The sequence below is a fragment of the Acanthochromis polyacanthus genome, chromosome 2 (assembly GCF_021347895.1).
Source record: "Acanthochromis polyacanthus isolate Apoly-LR-REF ecotype Palm Island chromosome 2, KAUST_Apoly_ChrSc, whole genome shotgun sequence".
Taxonomy (NCBI): domain Eukaryota; kingdom Metazoa; phylum Chordata; class Actinopteri; family Pomacentridae; genus Acanthochromis; species Acanthochromis polyacanthus.
In genome coordinates, this window is record NC_067114.1 from 28,767,609 (window position 1) to 28,776,641 (window position 9,033).

The 9,033-nt window shown below is 39.9% G+C and overlaps 1 long non-coding RNA gene across 1 annotated transcript; it reads left to right on the forward strand.

The window, feature by feature from the left end:
- The first annotated feature begins 3,853 nt into the window (after positions 1 to 3,853).
- LOC127537731 (uncharacterized) lies at positions 3,854 to 6,736 on the forward strand. The gene is made up of 3 exons (XR_007947555.1): positions 3,854 to 4,588; positions 6,233 to 6,522; positions 6,608 to 6,736. It is a non-coding gene; the product is annotated as an uncharacterized LOC127537731 (long non-coding RNA).
- The last annotated feature ends 2,297 nt before the right edge of the window (positions 6,737 to 9,033 follow it).

Consider the following 9,033-nt stretch of genomic DNA (forward strand, 5'->3'; position numbering starts at 1 on the left):
AAGCGGTCTCCTTTCAGAATACATGTCACGAATATACCGCCTCCTGTCGGTCGGAGTGTGAACAACAGCACACGATAAAGATCACCGGATATTGACGAGATTTCAAAAATATATCCACCAATTTAAAGTAAATTACATGAATAATTCTCAGAATGATGGAAGGTCTTTCAAGCAGCAATATACTCATACAAAGATTGCTCTCATAGAGATAATATTAGTAGAATGGGCTACTTTCTAAAACTTTGTATTCTGTGAAGAGTTCTGCCAGGATAATATGGTACTATGAGGTCTTTAAGATGTGATGGAGATCAGTTGTGAAAAGCTTTGTATGCCAGGAGAAGGATTTTAAACTGTAATCTAGATTTAACAGGAAGCCAATGAACCTGATAGTGAGGAATTGCAATAGTCAAGCCTGGAGTAACAAATGCATGGACTAGTTTTTCTGCATCATTCTGAGACAGGATGTTCCTGATTTTTACAATATTTCTCAGATGAAAAAAGGAAGTCCTACAGATTTGTTTTATTTGTGAGTTAAAGGAAATGTCCTGATCAAAGATAACTCTGAGGTTCCTCAGAGTAGAACTGGAGGCCAAAGTAATGCCATACAGAGTAACTATTTGCTTTGAAAGCGAGTTTCTAAGATGTTTGGGGTCAAATTCAATGACTTCAGTCTTGTCTGAATTTAGCAGTAGGAAACTACAGGTTATCCAGGTCTTTATGTCCTTAAGACAGTCTTGCAGTCTGACTAGCTGATTAGTTTCATCTGGCTTCATAGATAAATACAACTGAGTGTCGTCAGCGTAACAATGGAAATTAATACAGTGCTTCCTAATAATATTGCCTAAAGACAGCATGTATAAAGTGAACAGTATTTGTTCTAAGACAGAACCCTGATGATTAACTTTAGTATGCTCAAAAGAGTCACTGTTGACATGAACAAACTGGAACCTATCTGATAAGTAGGATTTAAACCAGTCCAGTGCTGCCCTTTATTGACAATACAATGCTCTAGTTGCTGTAATAAAAGTTTGTGGTCGATGGTGTCAAATATTGAACTAACGTCCAACAGCACATGTATAGAGACCAGCCCATTATCTGACGCTGTGAGAAGGCCATTAGTAACTTTCACCAGAGCTGTTTCTGTGCTATGACGTAGTCTGAAGCCTGTCTGAAATTCTTCAAACAAGCTGTTCCTTTGTAAATGTTTACATAATTGATTTATAATTGTTCTCTCAATTAATAAAGTGAGTACTCATGCTGTGGCCGTCTTCCATCATGGCGATAAATGCTGCTAATTCGTTTGGCATCAACTCAGCAGGTAACACAAACACCGGGGCCCTAGAAGAAGCAGGCAGCCCTACAAGTGCAGCTGCTGCCTCTTCAGACACATGCTATTGAAAAAATCATAGCCTGTGACCGAAGGGAACTGGAATTTATAAAAGATGGCAGCTCTGCTCCCACTGCCCGAATGACTTAGCAATGAGGCTCTGAGCATGTACCTGGATTTATCAAGGAATGGCATTCAAGCCCGAAACAGACCTTAAATGTGCTTCGTGGATATCACATTTCCTTAATGCTTTGCTTAAGTCTTGCAGGGCATTCAAGGTCAGAGAGAAGCTCTGGAACTGCTGCTTTGCATCCTGAGATGAGAGAAAGGTTTATCGGCTTGTAAAATCAGGCTGTAAGGAGGGACGCTGTCATGGTTGCTCTGCACGTCTGGTGTAGTGAATATAATCGAGAACTTCACACCTAAAAAGACCAAAATTCATCACAGGAGTTGATAAACAGCAAAAGGAGAGTGAAAAAGAGTGAAAATGGACTTCTGCCAGGTGGTTAGAAGTTGTATAGACTCACATATCTTATCTGACTCGCAGTATTTGTTGCATTCAAGCCCTAAACAGACCTAAATGTGCTTCGTGGATATCATGACATTTCCTTAATGCTTTGCTTAAGTCTTTAGTTCAGAGAGAAGCTCCAGACCTGCTGCTTTGCATCCTGAGATGAGAGAAAGATTTATCGGCTCGTAAAATCAGGACGTAAGGAGGAACGCTGTCATGGTTGCTCTGCATGTCTGGTGAGGTTTTGCATGATGATGTGACTGACCATCAGAGCTGTGATTGGTGCTGTCGGCCTCTGAAGTGAGCATGACATTAACTACAAACCCAGACTTTCACAGCTTGTTTCCCTGCTGCCGTCGCCTGAGGTAAGTTCTGCTGTAGAAACAGTTCTGCAGAGTCAAGTAAAGCAGGTCGCTGACTACTGGGGCTGCATGAAAGGTAGATGTTACTGGAAGGACTTGCACTAGTCATGTAGCCTGCATCATGGTGAATTTGTTTAATTTCCAATTAAATCTTGGACTGTATTCGAAAGTTAGACCGTCTGCTTCACTACTTGTATGCAAATCAGTTGTTTGCTGCTGGTTTTCAGTTCATTTGGTGTAGATGAAGGTTTAGTCCACAATTCTACAATTTCATTTAGGAGACAGTTTTATCCAAAGTGGCACACATCTGAGAGTCGAAAGAACACCAGCAAGGATCTAGTCAGAAGAAAACAACCCAGATTACAGCCATAAAACGAGTTCAAGTGTCTTTTGCACCATACTTCTTCATAATCCCTAAATATCATCCCATGTCACAGTTTCCAACTGAATTGGTAAAAATCCAGGTAAAAACCTGGTCTGGTTCAGAAAGGAAAGAAGAGACACACCAAAGCTTCATTTGCTTCTAGAGCAGAGTGACGATGGTTGACAGGAATGTAACTGCAGACAGAAATCAATGGCAAATGTTGTTTTTATGTTTAAAGAATGTGTGTGGAGTAAGAGTGTGTGGCGTTTATAAATGACAGTTGTAGTGTTTTAGCTTCATATATGGACTTCAGTCGTGCACTTTAGATGAAAACAGCTGTTTGTGTGATATTTTATTGGAATTAAACAGTAAACTGCTTCAGCTAAAAGTGGTGCAGAATGAAATTTGATCTGCACATGACAGCACATTGGAGGGTTTTTGTTTGTTTTTCAAAGCAGCTGTTAAAGACGATCCAATACAATTTAGAAGCGAGCTGAAAAAATCTTTTTTTGCTCTAATTTGTAACACACGATTGAATTAGGTTTATCCAAATTAAGTTAACAAGAAATTAATGCCAGTGGTTTTAGCTCCGTTCACTTAAATCATTTGATTCCAGTCCAAAGAGCAGCTCAAGTCAACTTGAAGTTTGAATTTTTCCAGTTTGCTTTACTCAGATCTAAAATGTAAAACATGGTTTTGTCATTACACATCTATCATGCCGTCTTTTGCTTGTAGAAGAAAACAGCAGTTCATTTGCAGCAGGGAATTTAGAATGTTGAACCATGCCAAAGGAGTAAACCTCTGCATTGACAATAAAATCAGAATACTCTTTTAAAGAAGTGAATACAATGTGATGAAATATGTAACAATGTTTGGGGCAACATCTAGTGGTTCAAAATTAATTTAACATTTCTGTGCTTGTTCTGACCAAAGTGTCCTCAGATTGCATGACAAAGTCGCAGCAGATGTTCGTCCAGAATTACAAACAAGCTCCATCAGTTGACTCTCATGTATCACTGCTGTATGTTTTGAAATAAACGCTGTACATGCAGGTAGATGTTAATCCTCCTGGAGACTTTATTTAATCCGTGCACATTTCTGAAAACAGGCGCAGATAAACAACACTGTAGTGTCAGCTCATAAAATGTACACGTGGAGTGGTTTCTATGGACAACGCTCTTTAAAAATTAAAGCTGTGAAGAATCCAGTGGTGTCCTGCTTTAACACTCTTTCTAGACCATAATATACAATTCAACATCACCTTACAGAGCATATTACACATCCAGGAGAGTTCCAGATGTTTTTACTTTAAGAGGCTTTTTAGATCTAATTATATACACTTTTTCTATGTTTTGTAGAGTCCTATTTGTTTCATTTTAGACAATATTTTTACAAAATATTTTCTTTCTTGAATTTGGAATTTTATGCTTTTTTTTATCTTACTAAAAATGTATTTATGAATTAAAATATATTGCATTTTGTGTGTGTTTTGGGGTGTTCGATGTTTCCTAACTTGATCATCTGTCCCAGATCATCATCGTTCAGAGATTTGTATGTGCAGGGGGACATTTTTAAATTATACAGTACATGTTTTAGAAGATCTTAAACAAAACACAGCAAATAGGAAAACATAGTGGGAGTGTGTCTTTCTCACTCTGAGGGTTTCTCTCTTTCTGTGTGTCTTTCATGGATGTGAATGTTTAGTTTCTCCTGCATCAGTCCGGCTGCAGAAGACACGATGAAGAAGATGTACATTCTTGTCCTCCTGCTGCTCCTCCTCAGTCCTGGATGTGGGAATGGGCTGAATTATATACTTTACACTGGCAGTAATATGATGAGCTGGGCTGAAGCACAGGACTTCTGCAGGACCCACCACACTGACCTGGTCACAATCAGAGACGCAACTGAGAATGAGAACTATTACTGGGGAGTAGGCTGGATTGGACTGTACCGAGAGGATGCAACAAGTCCATGGAAATGGTCCAGAAGAGACAAGATAGCCACCTTCACCAACTGGGAACAAGGTGAGCAGCACATATCTGACACTTATGTGGTACTGAGATGCAAACTATTGACTCTTGTTTGATATTAACTGCACCAAATTATTACTATTTCAGCAAGCCTTGTATCTATGAGGGGCGATCAAAAAGCTGGACCTGATTTGAATTTGGCTGCCACCCCAAAATGTTTGGTTGCCTTGTGCAATGATGCTGGAGTGTTTGCGTTGCTCCCCAAAAATCCTGTGATCAAAACACATCAAGAACCGTCTCCTAAACTGTGTCCTTCAACTTTAGTTTCCTGGTGCACTCAAACAGTCCCAAAACATTGTGAACACCACTTGTACTGTTACCTGCCGTGCATTTTTCAGACATTGTGAGATGTTTGGGTGCAAGATATAAGCTCTCAGAGTGAAGGGTGAATATTTTGACTTAATTTGAACCATAGACCACAATTTTCACCAACCACTGGCTTCAATGAGTGTATTAAAGCTGCTGTCCGGAGTTTCCGTTTGTTTTCAATTTATGTATCATTTTTTAACAAAGCTTAAATGTGTTAGTCTAGTTCGATACTATTATATAAAGTTATTATAACGCGATATGAAAATTTATTCCTGAGCTCCGCCTTCCTCTCATAGACCCCCATGTTATTCCAAAAAGCGCCGGTCGCTGCCGACCAATCAAGTTCGAGCTTCAGCTTTGTCATGCTGTCAATCAACGGTTACGCGCACAGCAAGCAAGCCCATGCAGAGGTGGGCGAGCTACGCACTACGCAACCGCGCGCACATTTGTTTTGCTTGTGGAGGAGAGAGCATCAGGGCTCAGCAACTTCCAGAAAAGTTACCAATCCCACGGCTTGTCAGGCCAAGAGACTGCAGGACGTTTTTTGGCTCGGGGTGCTCGCGTCGCTCCCCGACCACGGCCTCCATAGCCCGCCTGACGGCTTCGTTTAGATGCCCGACCTCTGGAGGAAGATGTTGGGGCGTCTGGGACATACTCTTCGTCAGAGGAGTCATGCAATTCTGAACTCTAGATAGAAATAAATAAACAATGTAACACATATACACGCGTAAATGCACTAAGTTTGATAAACAACGTCATTGAGAGGGATACACAAGTGTAATCACATATTGAAACTTTACTCGTTCGTCCTAGCAGATTCATGTTATTTTGGTATTAGGACAAGTTAGACTCAATACAGCATTCTAACGTAATTCCTTTATTATTTACTAAATGTACTAAATGTAGAAGAGGGGAAAACAGCAAAACAGGCGAGATGCTGCAGCACTCCGGGCACTTCTCTCATGTACTGCGCGCGTGCACAAATAAAGGGGCGAAATCAGAGGGAGGGACCACCAGTGTTTTGGGAGACGCTGCGATTCAAACTCCGGACAGCAGCTTTAAAGAGTCATAGTAGCCCAGACTATTACTGATTCTGACTCTTTAATGGTTCAAAGTCAGCAAGGATGTCTTGTGACGCACGTGGTGTCACCAACATGCTTCATTTTAGAGGATTTAATTACCTCTAAATCTTATTGATGTATGATTAATAACAAAGCACCTGTGTGATAAATGGCTTTGGGTGCCAGTCAACAGGAAACAATGGCAGGCCTTATTTTGAAACCCATCTAAGCACCTCTGGTATATCTTTACTCCTCCAACTTTTTACAGATCCACTCCCAAATGAAAACTGTGCTTTCAAGGCAAAAGGTTCAGAAAAATGGAAAACCCATGGATGTAATGTCAATCATTCCTTCATGTGTTCTGATGAGAAGATGTTCCTGGTGAAGGAGAGGAAGACATGGGAGGAGGCCTTAGAGTACTGCAGGTCTCTGGAGGCTGTGGACCCAAATGAGGCAACCGCTCCTTACCAGAACCACCTCTATGACCTGGCCACCCTGATCACTCCGGAAGACCACGCTCTCGCTCAAGAGATAGCACAAGAAGCTACCACTAGAGAGGTCAGGCAGTTTTCTACACTGTATTTGTGCTGTGGAGCAATTCACCCGTTGTTCTTACATGTGTCTGTCTGCTAAATGTTGCTAGGTGTGGACCGGTCTGCGTTACCTGGCCGATCAGTGGGTGTGGGTGAGCGGAGAACCGGTGACGTATGAGACGATTCCAAACTGTCCGGGTTCCAAGTCCTGTGGTGTCATGGAAAAGAATGGAAACGCATCTTTCGAGACAAGGAAGTGCCACCAGAGAAGGTACTTTCTTTGTTCTAGGAGGCCTTAAACAGTAGCGGCATGTTTCTAAGTACACTCACTCAAGTACTGACTTTAAGTACAAATTTGAGGTATCTTTCTGATATAAGATTCAGTACTTATCTGCTGCTACATGTCAGAGGCTAATATTAGACTTAATACTCCACTATGTTTGTCTAACTGCTATAGTTACTATGCAAATTAAGTTTTCTTAGACACAAAGCAGTACTCCCACATTCCCTCATTTGGTGTTTTGATGACGGTGGTGGAGAGTGATGTCTGACACATCAGTGACTCCTCAGTAGGTGGAGGTATTGTCATCTTGGAGGAGATCGGTTTAGGATGAAACTTTCCATACGTCTTTGCTTCTTATTTGTTCTCTACATTTTGAATGTTTAGTGTGACGTTTATATAATACTTCGTTGAAAGATTCTCACAAATAGTCACAATAAAGACCCAGTTTCACATCGAAACTTCTAATTATGAGGTATTTCCTTGGTATCTTCATATTTTCTTTAGATTGTTTTGATTTATTCCCTGAATACAGTGTGCTTCCATGCTGACCCACACAGCAAAAAGATTTCCACTAAAACTGTTGCCTAAAAAAAGTTGCAGTAAAAATGACATGATCACCGTACACGTGGTCATTTGTGGACCTGATCCCACCCAATCTGCTGCTTCTTCCTGAGCAGCCCGCATCAGTAGCTCTTTGTTTTGTGAGCTTCCTGGAACGTTACTGCTGATGTTAACTTTGTTTTATTCAAATATCTGTGAACTGTTTGAGACCATCCTTCCTGTAGCAGCTGTTCATTTTACATCATATTCATTATGTAGTGGGTCAGCATCACTCATAGTAACCAATGTCTTTGACTCTATACAAGGGTTTTGTTTTGACACCTAAGAATAGTTTAGTCAATTATGTCCTCTTTTACTCAAGTTTGGTTTTTCAACAAGGTAACTGTGATCATAAGTTGATAGAAAATCCGCTGTAGGTGAAATGATTTGACTTCTGCAGTAGCATATTGTCTTTGTCATTTTGTGTTTAGAATTAGATTTATAAACCTAACGATGGTCCTGAAAACAATAAGTGACATAAAATCAATGATTCTACTGATGCAATAGTTTTACGTGAGTCCTTGTTTCCCCAAATCTCGCAAACAGACGTAGCGAGAGCAAAGTTAGCATCACCAGCAGAGTTCCAAAGCAACATTTGTGGAAAATATGTATTGGAACATTTAAACAGACTGAATGCAATCTTTTAGTTGTGTAAAACTAATTTCCATGCATATAAACTGCTTTATTCCTTCTCTTCATGAACTTGAGATGAAAAAAATATTATGTGCAAATATATACATATTTAGTTATTTATTATTTTGTTTATTTTTTACAATTTGATTTATTTGATTTTATCGTGATAATTACAGAATTTCACCAATCATTTTATTCAGTCATTACGTATTTCTATTCTATCCTAAAGTCAAAAAGTAAAAAAAAAAAAAGACACAAGCACAATGTATTTTTGTTGATATATAACTGCAATGCCTGGCGAAAGGGTGGCATAGCCTGAGGCTAATGTAGCATTAGGCTAATGATGTTTGTGTTGTATTTCATGTCAACAGCTGAAGTGTATTGTGTTACTCTAAAGTGCTACATTTAATAAAGCAGTCAGTGGAGACGCTGAATCACGTTAATGTCATGTACAGAAAACCTAAATGTGATTAAAACAGTAACATTAAAGATCTGTGTTGTCAGTGGTCCTGAATATATGTTAAGACCCTGAAGTAAACTGGATAAAACAGTAAATCTACTCTCTAATCATTACTGTGCTGCTGTACAGCCAGATGTTTAATAACTGGTTCACGTGTTGTACTACTTCTTACTGCAGTGTCATTGGGTTTTATGGAGCCAGCCCCTGTCGGACGGAGAGGGACTGCAAGTTTTTGACACTTCTGGGTAGGCTTCATTTTTGGGCCGGTTGCTACGTCCATCTTTATTATACTTCTGCTCCTTTCTCCACCACGTTTGTTTAGATAACCAGCTGCTTGGAGGTCACACGACCTGGAAGCAGTCTTCTTTCAAAATACAAGCAGGCATCATGAATATAGCGCCTCCTGCTGGTCGGAGTTTTGAGCAACAGCATGTGAAGAAGAGAACCGGATATTGACTGGGCTTCAAAATATAGTCAACAATTTAAAATAAATTACATGAATGATTTTCAGATAGGTGGAAAGTTTTGCAAGCAGTGATGTACTCATATCAAGAGTATTC